Consider the following 11,739-nt stretch of genomic DNA (forward strand, 5'->3'; position numbering starts at 1 on the left):
CCCGCACCGACATTGTAAAGCTCATTTTGGGTTGTCCTGTCCAGAAATTCTTATTCTGCAGTCGAAGTCAAGGACTCTAAGTGAAGAGTTTCTATATTTAAAGGGAAGCTTCACTAAATCTCACCTCCATCCAGTGATATAGTATGTCAAGCTCACCCAGTAGAGGAATAAGTTCTAATTATCTTTCTCCTTTTCCCTGTACCTGTTAACCAGGATTCATATCCATGGCAGTCAGAAGTTGAGTATCAATATGATTATATCTTATGGGTTTCAGAGTCAGAACCTCCCCTGTGAAACTCTTACACAATTTTAGTTAAAGATTTTTTTCTTTTGGTGCTAAGACAAAATCTGTCTCATAAACATAAACTTTATAGTATGTTATACAAATTGTCACAGAATTTGTATTGTATCTTTTTGAATGGACTTACATCAAATAGCATCTATCACACTTCTTGTGTTTTAAAAATGTATTTCAATTTTTAAAAATGTTTATAAAAATATTTTTGAGGACTGTTCCAGGAAGATGGTGGAGGAGAAGCTGGAGGCTAAACAAGCTCTCGCATAGAAAGTAATTTTAGTGTTCTAGTGAACAGTCCTAGGCCAGAGAATTACACCAAGTGTGCCATCACAGTATAGAGAGTTAGGCCAGGAGACAGATCTGAGCACTTGCCAGCAGCCGCGGCTGGACTGTGGTGGTGGCTGCGGCAGCCATAGCTGCCATACCTGCAACACAGAGAGTCCGGGACAAAGGCACCAGACACAGCAGGTGAGCGGATTCTATTCAACACCAGCAAGAACTGACAAGAAGCAGACGTCTTCATCCTGCAGATCGCAGACCAGAGACGACCCAGGAACCAAGACTCCAGAGTAGAACCCTGACATCCTCACTCCTTCTCAGGGAGCAGAGGAGGGAAGGCCACCCCTCCCCCCCACACTCCATCTTTGATACTGACAAAGGCCTGGCTGAGCAGCTAGCTCCAACTCAGGCCTTGGAAGAAAATAAAAGAGTTATTTAGCAGGTCACAGGAACCTAACCTGACCTGCCAGGCCCAGTTCCACCCAGCGCAAAGTCACCCAGCCTGGGCTGGAGCAAGCTCCACCAGCCCCAGGAGTGACTTTCTTCACTGAGTAAACAGAGCCAGAGGCTGCCCCTCCCTACAGCAACCTAGACAATCAATTGAAATTCAGTAAACATAAACCCTGAGAATGGCTCCAGGCTGGGCTCTGTGAGTGTCTCAGAAGCTAGCTCCTCAGGGAAAAGCCTCTGTTTGCTGAAAGGCCTCAACTCTACCCAGGACCTAGCCTCATCACAGCATTTCCAAACTAGAGGAAACAGCCATCTCCCTCTTTTGTGATACTCAAAGCAGATCTCCCTCCCATTGAACTAGCTTGGGAGGAGGATCACAAAATCCTGGGTAAAGCAGAGTTTTTCTGCTTGCTCAAACAAACTGATTAAGAAACCAACTAAGCCACAGGAAAATCAAACACCACAAACAGACCAGAGACTCCAATAAGAGACTGGTTATGGACACAAGGGAGATACAGGATCTTCCCACCCTCCGCCCCCCAAAAAAATCAAAGAACTCTTTTTTTGTACCTTTTATAAATTTTTTTAATTTTTAACTTAAAAAAATTGTTTTCTATTAACTTTTTTTTCTTCCTCTTATAATTTTTATTTTAGGGGTATATATGTGTGTGCTTTTTTTTTTCTCTTAATTTTTTTTTTTATTTAGCTCTACTGACCTTTTGATCCTTTTTGTCTTTCTTTCTCATTCTTTTCACTTTTTCTTCTCTTTTGTTCTTCTTTGTGTGACTTAATTTCAGTTCTACTCATCTTCAGATATACCCGTAGTCGATTATTAGACCTTATCACCCATTGTGTACACACTTAATCCAGAAATTTATTACTCAATTCAAAACCTCTTAGACTTAAATTCCTTAAAAACAGTACTACCTCTTTATACCTATAAAATATTTTAAGCATTTTTATTTTTCACGTCTCCTTTCTATCCCTCCCTTCTCTTATCCTATCCCCATTCTTTGAATATTTCCTTTTCAAATATGCATAATTTTTAAGCGTTTCACTTTTTAATTTTTAATTTTTGTTTTTCTATTTTTTCTTGTCTCTTTTTTTCTTTCTCTTTCTTCTTCTTTTCTCTCTCTACTATAATTCTATCCAATCTATTTCCTGCTTTGAGATTAGAACTTAGTTAATTTAACTCTCTCTCTACCTTTCCACATCCCTCTATTCCTATTTTTACCCATATCTCTCCCTAAACCTAATAATTTCTGGTTTGCCAAATTCTTCTTTGCTGTTTGTAGCCCATGAATACATAGTTGTTTGATGCTGAATAGATATATCTGTTGAACTAGATTATATCTTCAGATTTTTGACTGTGCAACTACAGACTTTGGTTGATGCTTGCCTTAAGATAGTGTTCTACCACAAAACTGGTGTTACTTTCATCCCAAATGGGCAGAACAAGCCAGAAAAACACAAGAAAAATGGCAAATCCGGGTATCTCAACTCCCACTCATGATAACCAGGGGACAGAACAAATAATGAATAATCCAGAGGAGAGTTCCCCAAAAGCTCTACAAACACTACTGGTAAACATGGTAAATGAAAAGATTGAAAACCTGTAAAGGACTCAGTGTGAGTATGATAGGGAGAGAGAGGAGGCAAGCCAAAGGTCAATACAGGAATATCAAAGGTCAATACAGGAAGATCATGAGTGTGAGGAAGCTACTCAAAGATTGATACAGGAATTGCGTGAGCAGCTTGAGAACACTCAAAGAGAAATAAAGGAATGGCGTGAGCAGGCTGAGATCAGTTAAAGAGATAGACAGGAATTGCAAGAGCTGGTTGAGAACAGACAAAGAGAAAGTCAGGAATGGCATGAGCAGGCTGAGAACACTCAAAGAGAACTACGGGAATTGCATGACGGTGAGGGAGCTAATCAAAGACTAATACAGGAATTCAGAGAGTGGGATGAGAATAGACAAAGATCAATAGAGGCATTCATGGAATCCATAAACAGAAAGCTGAAAGAAGTCAGGGAGACCACAACAGGAATGCTGAATGGAACCCAACAGAAGGAATGGGAGTCCAAGAAACCATAACCAATGAACTAAGTGATTTGAGAATAAACACTGAACACCAAATTAAGTAAATAAAGAAGTTCATACAAGATCTAAAACAAAGCTCCAACAAAGAATTTGAAGCCATTAAAGCCGACCAACTAGAAGGAAAAGAAATAGAAAACAAAGTAAGAAAGTCTTGATAGTAGGTAAACCATGCAGAAGATCAATTCTTGTGGATTGAAAACAGCCTAGATATTATAGAGAAAGAATATACAACCATCCAAGACAAATCCAAGAAATATGATAGATCTATTCAACACTTGGAAGATACCATCAGAAGACCTAATCTGAGGATAATGGGTGTAGAAGAGCACCTAGAGACAGAAGTTAATGGTCTAGGAAATTTGTTTAACAGGATTCTAGCAGAGAACTTCCCAAACATGAAAAAAGATAGGCCTATTCAGATACAAGAAGCTTTTAGAACTCCAAATAGTTCAGGCCAGAACAGGACATCCCACCTTCACATTATAATCTGCCATCAATTCAGACCAAGGAAAAGATCCTTAAAGCTGTCAAGGAGAAAAGATCAATCACCTATAAAGGGAAACCAATTAGAATCACCTCAGATTTCTCAGCAGAGACAATCAAAGCAAGAAGAGCCTGAAATGATGTAAGCCATGCCCTAAAGACAAACAACCATCAACCAAGAATTCTGTACCCAGCTAAAATCTCCTTCATAACTGAAGGTCAAATAAAAACCTTCCATAGCAAAGAAAAATTGAAACAATATATATCCACCAAACCAGCCCTACAAAAGATTCTTAAAGATGTCCTACACATAGAAAACCAACAAGACCACAATAAAGGCCAAGAAACTGCACCCAAACTGAGAATCCAAGAACCATAGGAAGAACCCAGTTGCTGCAGCCCTCAAGAAGGTGGATAACATGGCAGGAACTCCCAAATACCTCAGTCCTATCTCTCAACATTAACAGACTTAACTCTCCAATTAAGTGACATAGACTGTCTAGTTGTATTTAAAAGCAAGATCCTTCTATCTGTTGCCTTCAGGAGTCACAACTTGCCCATAAAAACAAACACATTTTCAATGTGAAAGGCTGGAACAAAATCTACCAAGCAAACGGTCCCCCATAAACAGGTCGGAGTTGTAATCCTAATATCAGATAAAATAGACTTCAAATTAAAATTAGTGAGAAGAAGAGATAAAAAAGGTTGCTACATACTAATTAAAGGATCTCTCCTTCAGGAGGATATTATACTTCTAAATATCTATTCGCCAAACAACAGAGCACCCAAATTTATCCTAGAAACACTACTTTCCCTCAAATCCCACATAGATCCAAAGACATTAATTGTTGGGGACTTTAACACACCACTATCCCCACTAGATAGATCAACTCTGAAAAAACTCAACAGAGAAACCACAGCTCTAAACCACAGATCTAAACAGACATCTACCGAATATTTCACCCAGCAGCATCAGAATACACGTTTTTCTCAGCAGCACATGGAACATTTTCCAAATAGACCATATTTTAGGTCACAAAGCAAACTTGTCCAAATTCAGAAACATTGAAGTTATACCTTGTATTCTCTCAGACCACAAGGGAATAAAATTAGAACTCAACACCAAAAGCCACCAAAGAAAATCCTGTAACACATGGAGGCTGAACAACACACTGCTGAATCACGAGTGGGTCTTGGAAGAGATTAGAAATGAAATTCAAATGCTCATGATATTCAACAAAAATGAACACAAAAATTATCAGCTCCTCTGAAGCCAACAATTTAATGAGACATCTGAACCTCCTTGAAAAAGAGCAGCAAGATAAACCCTAGTCCAGTAGACAGAAAGAAATCATTAAAATTAAATCAGAATTAAATGAATTAGAATCCAAAAAAAAAAAACATAGAAACGGTCAACAAAACAAAGAGTTGGTTCTTCGAAAAAATAAACAAAATTGACAGACCCTTAGCAAATCTTATCAGAAAAAGAAGAGAACACACCCCAATAAATAAACTCAGAGAGGAGAATGGAAACATCACCACAGAAACAACCAAGATTCAGAATATTATGAGGGAATACTTCTCAAAACTTTATGCTAATAAATTTGAGAACTTGGCAGAAATGGACCTTTTCCTAGCAAATATTGACATGTCAAAATTAAACCAAGATGACTTAAACCATATTAACAGGCCCATACTAAGCATTGAAATAGAAATAGCAATAAGAGACCTCCCATCTAAGAAAAGCTCAGGACCAGATGGTTTTACAGAGGAATTCTACAAGGCTTTCAAAGCAGAGCTCACACCAATACTCCTCCAACTCTTCAATGAAATTGGAAGAGAAAGTTCACTACCGAACTCATTCTATGAAGCCATCATAACCCTCATCTCAAAACCAGGCAGGGACTCATCAAAGAAAGAGAACTATAGACCCATTTCTTTGATGAACATTGATACAAAACTTCTCAACAAAATTTTGTCCAATCGGCTTCAACAATTCATCCAAAAAACCATACACCACGATCAAACATGATTCATTTCAGGCATGCAAAGGTGGTTCGGTATATGCAAATCAATTAATATAATTCATCACATCAACAGGAGCAAGGATAAGAACCACATTATCTCAATAGATGGAGAAAAAGCATTTGACAAGATCCAACACTCCTTTATGATGAAGGTTCTGGAAAAATTAGGAATCCATGGAACATTCCTCAATACAATAAGGGCTGTATATGAAAAACCTACAGCCAGCATCATACTTAATGCTGAAAAACTAAAGCCATTTCCTCTTAACTCAGGAATGACACAAGGATGTCCACTCTCTCCACTTCTCTTCAATCTAGTATTAGAATGCCTACCCACAGCAACAAGAAAGATGCAAACACAAAGGGAATCCAAAGAGAAAGAAGTAAAACTCTCCCTCTTTGCAGATGATATGATCTTGTATTTAAAGAATCTTACGGACTCCACTCCCAAATTATTCAAGTTGATTCAAAACTTTGTCAAAGTAGCAGGGTATAAAATTAAAGCTCAAAATTCAATGCTTTTCTGTATGCCAATAATGAGAAAAGTGTGGCTGAAAGTAGGAAAGCAACTCTACTTGTAATAGCCCCACAAAAAATAAAATACTTAGGAATTAACTTAACCAAAGAAGTCAAGGACCTCTATGATGAAAATTTTAAAAACCTGAAAAAGGAAATCAAAACAGAACTTAGAAAGTGGCAAAAACTCCCATGCTTCTGGATTGGAAATATTAACATCGTGAAAATGGCAATACTTCCCAAGGAGTCTTTCCATTTCCTAACAAATGGGGCAATGTCATTCTTTCTGATGGAGGCATAGAATTCCATTATGTATATACTAAATTTTCTTGATCCATTCATCTACTGAGGGGCATCTGGTTTCGTTCCATATCTTAGCTATGGTAAATAATGCTGCAATAAACAGTTGCTGGTTGCTTTTGTATGGTCTTGTTTGTGATCATTTGGAAAAATGCCCAACAGTGGGATTGCTGGGTCATAGGGGAGCTCTGTGTGGAGACTTTTGAGGAACCTCCATACTTTCCAAAGTGGTTGAACAAGTTTACAATCCCACCAGATGCAGTAAGGCTTCCTTCTGTCCACATCCCCTCCAGCATCTGTTGTTATTAGAGTTCTTGATTATAGCCATTCTAACTGGGGTGAGGTGGAATCTCAATGTTGTTTTGATTTGCATTTCTTTTATGGCTAGGGAGGTTGAGCATTTCTTCATGTGTCTATTGGCCATCCTTATTACCTCTCCAGAGAAGTCTCTCTTTAAGTCTTTAGCCCACTTATTTATTGGGCAGTTGTTTCTTTGGGGATTTGTTGTTGAGGAATTTAATTTTTTGAGTTCCAAGTATATTGTCCATTGTATGGCTAGTGAAGATCTTCTCCCAATCCATGGGCTTTCTATTGATCTTGCTAGCTATGTCCTTGCCATATAGAAGCACTGCAATTTCATGCAATCCCATTTGTCCAACCTTTCTTTGATTTCTTGTGTTTCTGAGTCTCTATTAAGAACATTTATTTATTTTTTGTTTATGTGGTACTGAATTTCGGCCTGTGCCAAGGAGACCTAGTTTCTCCTATTCCATCCTGTAATGTTTTCAGAGTGTCTGCTTTGACTCTGAGGTCTTTGTTCCATTTAGAGTTGCATATCTTGGAGGCTTTATTGGAGTGCTGGGGGTCTCCCAGTAGCCAATTGTTACAAAAGCCTGTGGCTGCAAGAAATTTCTTAGAATTGGCCTCCTTACTTCAGTAGAACTAATTGTAACAGAATTAATTTTTGTCTATTGAATGTCTATTAATTCTTACAATCTATCTGTATATTCATTGCGATTTTCTATTTTTGTGTAGAAATTGTCTTTGAGTACTTTTTACTCATCTCTCTTAAATTCCTATATTTTAATTTTTCTTTCTTACATTGTTTTATTAGTTTTCCTGCAGAAAGGAAAGTTGAACCAAAGTGATAGAAGGAACTTGTATCTCATTTTTATTGAATTTTGAAAGCTTTTTAACAATTACGAGGTTTTGGATTTTTTTTTGCCAGTCCTGGGACTTGAACTCTGGGCCTAGGTGCTGTCCCTGAACTCCATATGATCAAGACTAGCACTCTACCGCTTGAGCCACAGCTCCACTTCTTTTTTTCTGTGATTACTTGGAGATATGTCTCATGGACTTTTCTGCCTGGACTGTCCTCAAACCTAGATCCTCAGATCTCAACCTCCTGAGTAGCTAGGATTATAGGAGTGAGTCAGTACAAGCTCTGCCATGAGTTTTTTTTTTTTGAAATGTGTTTTCATACTATATTCTTAGCTGCTAGGTTTTATTTTGATCATTTTAATTTATTATTTTCAATTATAATTTGTCAGTTTTTCCTTCCTTCCTTCCTTCTTTCCTTCCTTCCTTCCTCCCTCCCCCCCTCCCTCCCTCCCTTCCTTCCTTCCTTTCTTCCTTCCTACTTTTCTTTCTTTCTCTTTCCTGATGATACTAGAATTTAAATTCAAGGTCTTGTGTTTGATAGGCAAGTGCTTTACAACTTGGGATACACTCAAGGCCATTTTGATGTTTAATATGTTCTATGGATCAGATCTCAAGTTTGGCTGGCCTTGTGTGGAAATCATCCTATCTCTGCCTCAGAGGATTATAGGCATGTGCGGATTCATCTATATTGTTAAATATGTTTAATGCATACTTTAATGTACATAGATTTTCTTCTTCATTCTTGTAGTAGTGATTCTTAGGGATTTATTCTGATGTTAAACCAATCTTGCATTCTTGGCATAAACTATCATAATAAAAGGGTTTTTTTGTTTGTTTTAGGTTCTAATGTCTTTACTAATATGAATGTTTCTTACACATAGGTTCATGACATAGTTTGGCCTGTGTTATTCCTTTCTTTAATGTTTTTGTCTAATTATACTGACATAGTTAATATAGTTTCTATTACTCATTTATTTCTTGGGAAAGTATAAGAATGACTTTTTTTCTTACTTGTTTGGAAGTTAAGCTTTCTGGTCTTGCGGTTTTTAATTTTTGTAACGTTTTGAGAATTAAAAATATATTTTGTTAATTTCTAGCTTATTTCTTTTGCTGGTAGAGAACATAACTTGAAGTTGTTTTTCTGAAATTAATAATTCTGCAATTGATGTTTCTCAAATGTATTTCTCAAACTTTTCTGAGTATCAGACTCTCTTTCCTATCTCTCTCTCACACACATACATAAACACATCCTTGTATGCTTTCAAAACATATAGTGTTCAGAGTATAGCATGAGAATTGACTTGGCTGTTGATGTAATCTGAGGAGCATCAATACTTAGAAGAAAAATAGGACCAAATTAAGGAGAAAATGAAGGACTAGCTTAAAAATATGCCACTTATTTAAAAAAGCAAAGGGACTCAGGCTTCAAAAACAGCACATGCTTTTATGCATGTAGATAAGCAGATCGCTGTTAGCTGGTTATAATATCATACTTTCCATTAAAAAGTATAAAAAATGATATAGTGAAGTCTGCTGTTCCTATAAATTGTTACTTCTATGGGAGTTGGCCAAACCACTAGGATCCTAATAGACTGAATCAGTAAGATCCTAATGTTAATATACAGGGAAGCAGAAATGAATGTTTATGTCTGGAGACCAGATCTATCTTTAAATGACAAAGGTAAGAGCAAAACCAAAATGCTTAGGAAAGAAGCTAATGTAAATTCTGTCATGAAGGAAAAAAATGAACACCAAACTGTACACCGATTTTAGAGCATAAAAAGCAGGGAACAGACAAGGATAAAGTGAGTTTTAGTTTATAGGAGAGACCAAAGTGAACTTTTTTTTTCTTAGGCTAAAGGCTTTAATGAGCTTTTCCCAAAGTCTGAAAACTCACACATTTCCCAGTTTGAAGTCATTAGCATATCACAGGCATGCCCCTTTTCTAGTCTGTTAAATTGTGATAAAATTTCAATAGAAAAAGTGGGAACCTGACCTGCTGTTTTTCACTCTTGCCTCATTTACATACCAGAGGGTTCAGGAAATAAATTTAAGAAGCACATGGCCTTTTATTTTCCCTTTCCAAATATCCAACATTTTCTGGTATCTTAGGTATACTTCCTTAGAGAAACTGCATTGGAATGTTTATATAAGACATGTGGAGAATATGTCTAATGCTTTTTACGAAGAGTAACTTCTGTTCTGCTAGATTTTCATGCTTGGGGTGTATTATATTTTATGAATGAGAATTTGACCTGGAGTGTGCTTTAAGGCTGTACATGATTTCCTCTTGTATTCTTTGTATTCAGAATGACTTATGCTCATATTCAGGCCTTTGTTTTGCTAAGAACTTTGGTGAGTTTGTGTTTGTGTACAAAAATTTGTAGTTACTGAAGAGAAGCTACTCTGCAAGGAAGATTTGGAAAGCAAGACTTGTATACACTCTGGAGGGAGGGGGTAACAAAACAATAGAATGGAGACAAAAAGATACTGACAAGAGATTGTGATTAGACCTGTGATTAGACCAACACTTACATAAACCTTGAGTAAAGTCTTTTTTTTTTTTTTTTCGTAGGTTGTGGGGCTTGAACTCTGGGCCTGGGTGCTGTCCCTGAGCTCTTCAGCTCAAGGCTAGCACTCTACCACTTGAGCCACAGTGCAACTTCTGGTTTTCTGGTGGTTAATTGGAGATAAGAGTCTCACAGACTTTTTCTTGCCCAGACTAGCTTTAGACTACGATCCTCAGATCTTAGCCTCCTGAGTAGCTAGGATTACAGGCGTGAGCCAATGGCACCTGGATTGAGTAAAGTCTTTGAGAACCAAGGAAGAGTTTGGAATGCATAGAATTTTGTTGAAACTAGAGAACGGACTGAGCTGTGTATCTGGACTGAGCTGCGTGTCTGGATTTTTATGTGGAAGAAAGACACAGTAAGAATGATGGAAGTGGAGTTTCTAGTACAATGTTTGGTGATTTATGGAATTGTGGGAAGTAATTGAACTTCTAGGATGGGACAAGAAGCAGGCCATGTTAGTCTGTTTTGGTCTTCAAGGGTCACAGGGTTTCATTGACATCTCTTATATCATGTACCATTTTTTCTTTCTCATTCTCTCATGTCCTTAGCCACTCCTTAATAGTCTTCAAAAGGTGGAAAAGACTTGCTGGGAAGTAGCTAGTGGTAGAGTGCTTGCCTTGCATGCATGAGGCCCTGGGTTCAATTCCTCAGCACCACATAAGCAGAAAAATCTGGAAGTGGCACTGTGGCTCAAGTGGTAGAGCTCTAGCCTTGAGCTGAAGAGTTCAGGGACAGCATCCAGGCCTGAGTTCAGGCCCCATGACTGACAAAAAAACAAAGAAACAAACAAAAAAACAAAGGTGGAAAAGATACCAGATTTCTATAGTTTATAAAAATCAAATTGTTCTGAAAAAAATTAAAAGCAGGAAGAGGTATTAAACTTAAAAATCTGGCTAAAATGTACACTATAAACAACCCAAGGGAAGAAATTTCCCATGCTGTCCTATATTCTGTAGATCATATGATGTCTGAATCTACATGCTCAATAATTACAGTCATATGACCTTAAGCCACTTTGGTTCCTTTTATAAATAACCAACTTTGGAAATGCATAGCATAAAATATTTTGAGGTAATCCATATGTTGACATCTTAATAAATTACTCTCTCTATATCTGACTGATAAGTCTTATTGACTTGAAAATAATCTGATTCCCAAATATCTTCCTTTCTTATATTTTTCTAATTGTTTCTTATAGTTACATATTTATGTTTTATGACTATGTGTTTGGCTTGCAATAGCCTTCATGTGTGTCAGGAGTTTTAAACTTGGGATTTATAAAGTTACTGTTTGATCTCTAAAGCCGTCTTTCAAGTTATTCGGCAATCCGGTTCAACATTTAACATTAACATGTTCTCAGATTTATTAATCAAATAATAAAAACTCCAGAAGCTTCTGAGGAGATACCATTTCATGCCTATTTTGAGCACCCTCAACTTTTATTTTTGAAAAGTAACAATTTATTTTCCTATTCATGTACCACATTTGATACTGGTCACTGACTTCATAAAATTCTCTTTTCCTGTGCATTTCCAGATTTAATTTAAACT

General features: G+C 37.1%; 1 pseudogene; it reads right to left on the reverse strand.

The window, feature by feature from the left end:
• LOC105980436 overlaps positions 1-721 on the reverse strand; it is a 41,305-nt pseudogene extending 40,584 nt beyond the window's left edge.
• Positions 722-11,739: the final 11,018 nt, after the last annotated feature.

This window comes from Dipodomys ordii, unplaced genomic scaffold (assembly GCF_000151885.1).
Source record: "Dipodomys ordii isolate 6190 unplaced genomic scaffold, Dord_2.0 Scaffold9, whole genome shotgun sequence".
Classification (NCBI taxonomy): Eukaryota; Metazoa; Chordata; class Mammalia; order Rodentia; family Heteromyidae; genus Dipodomys; species Dipodomys ordii.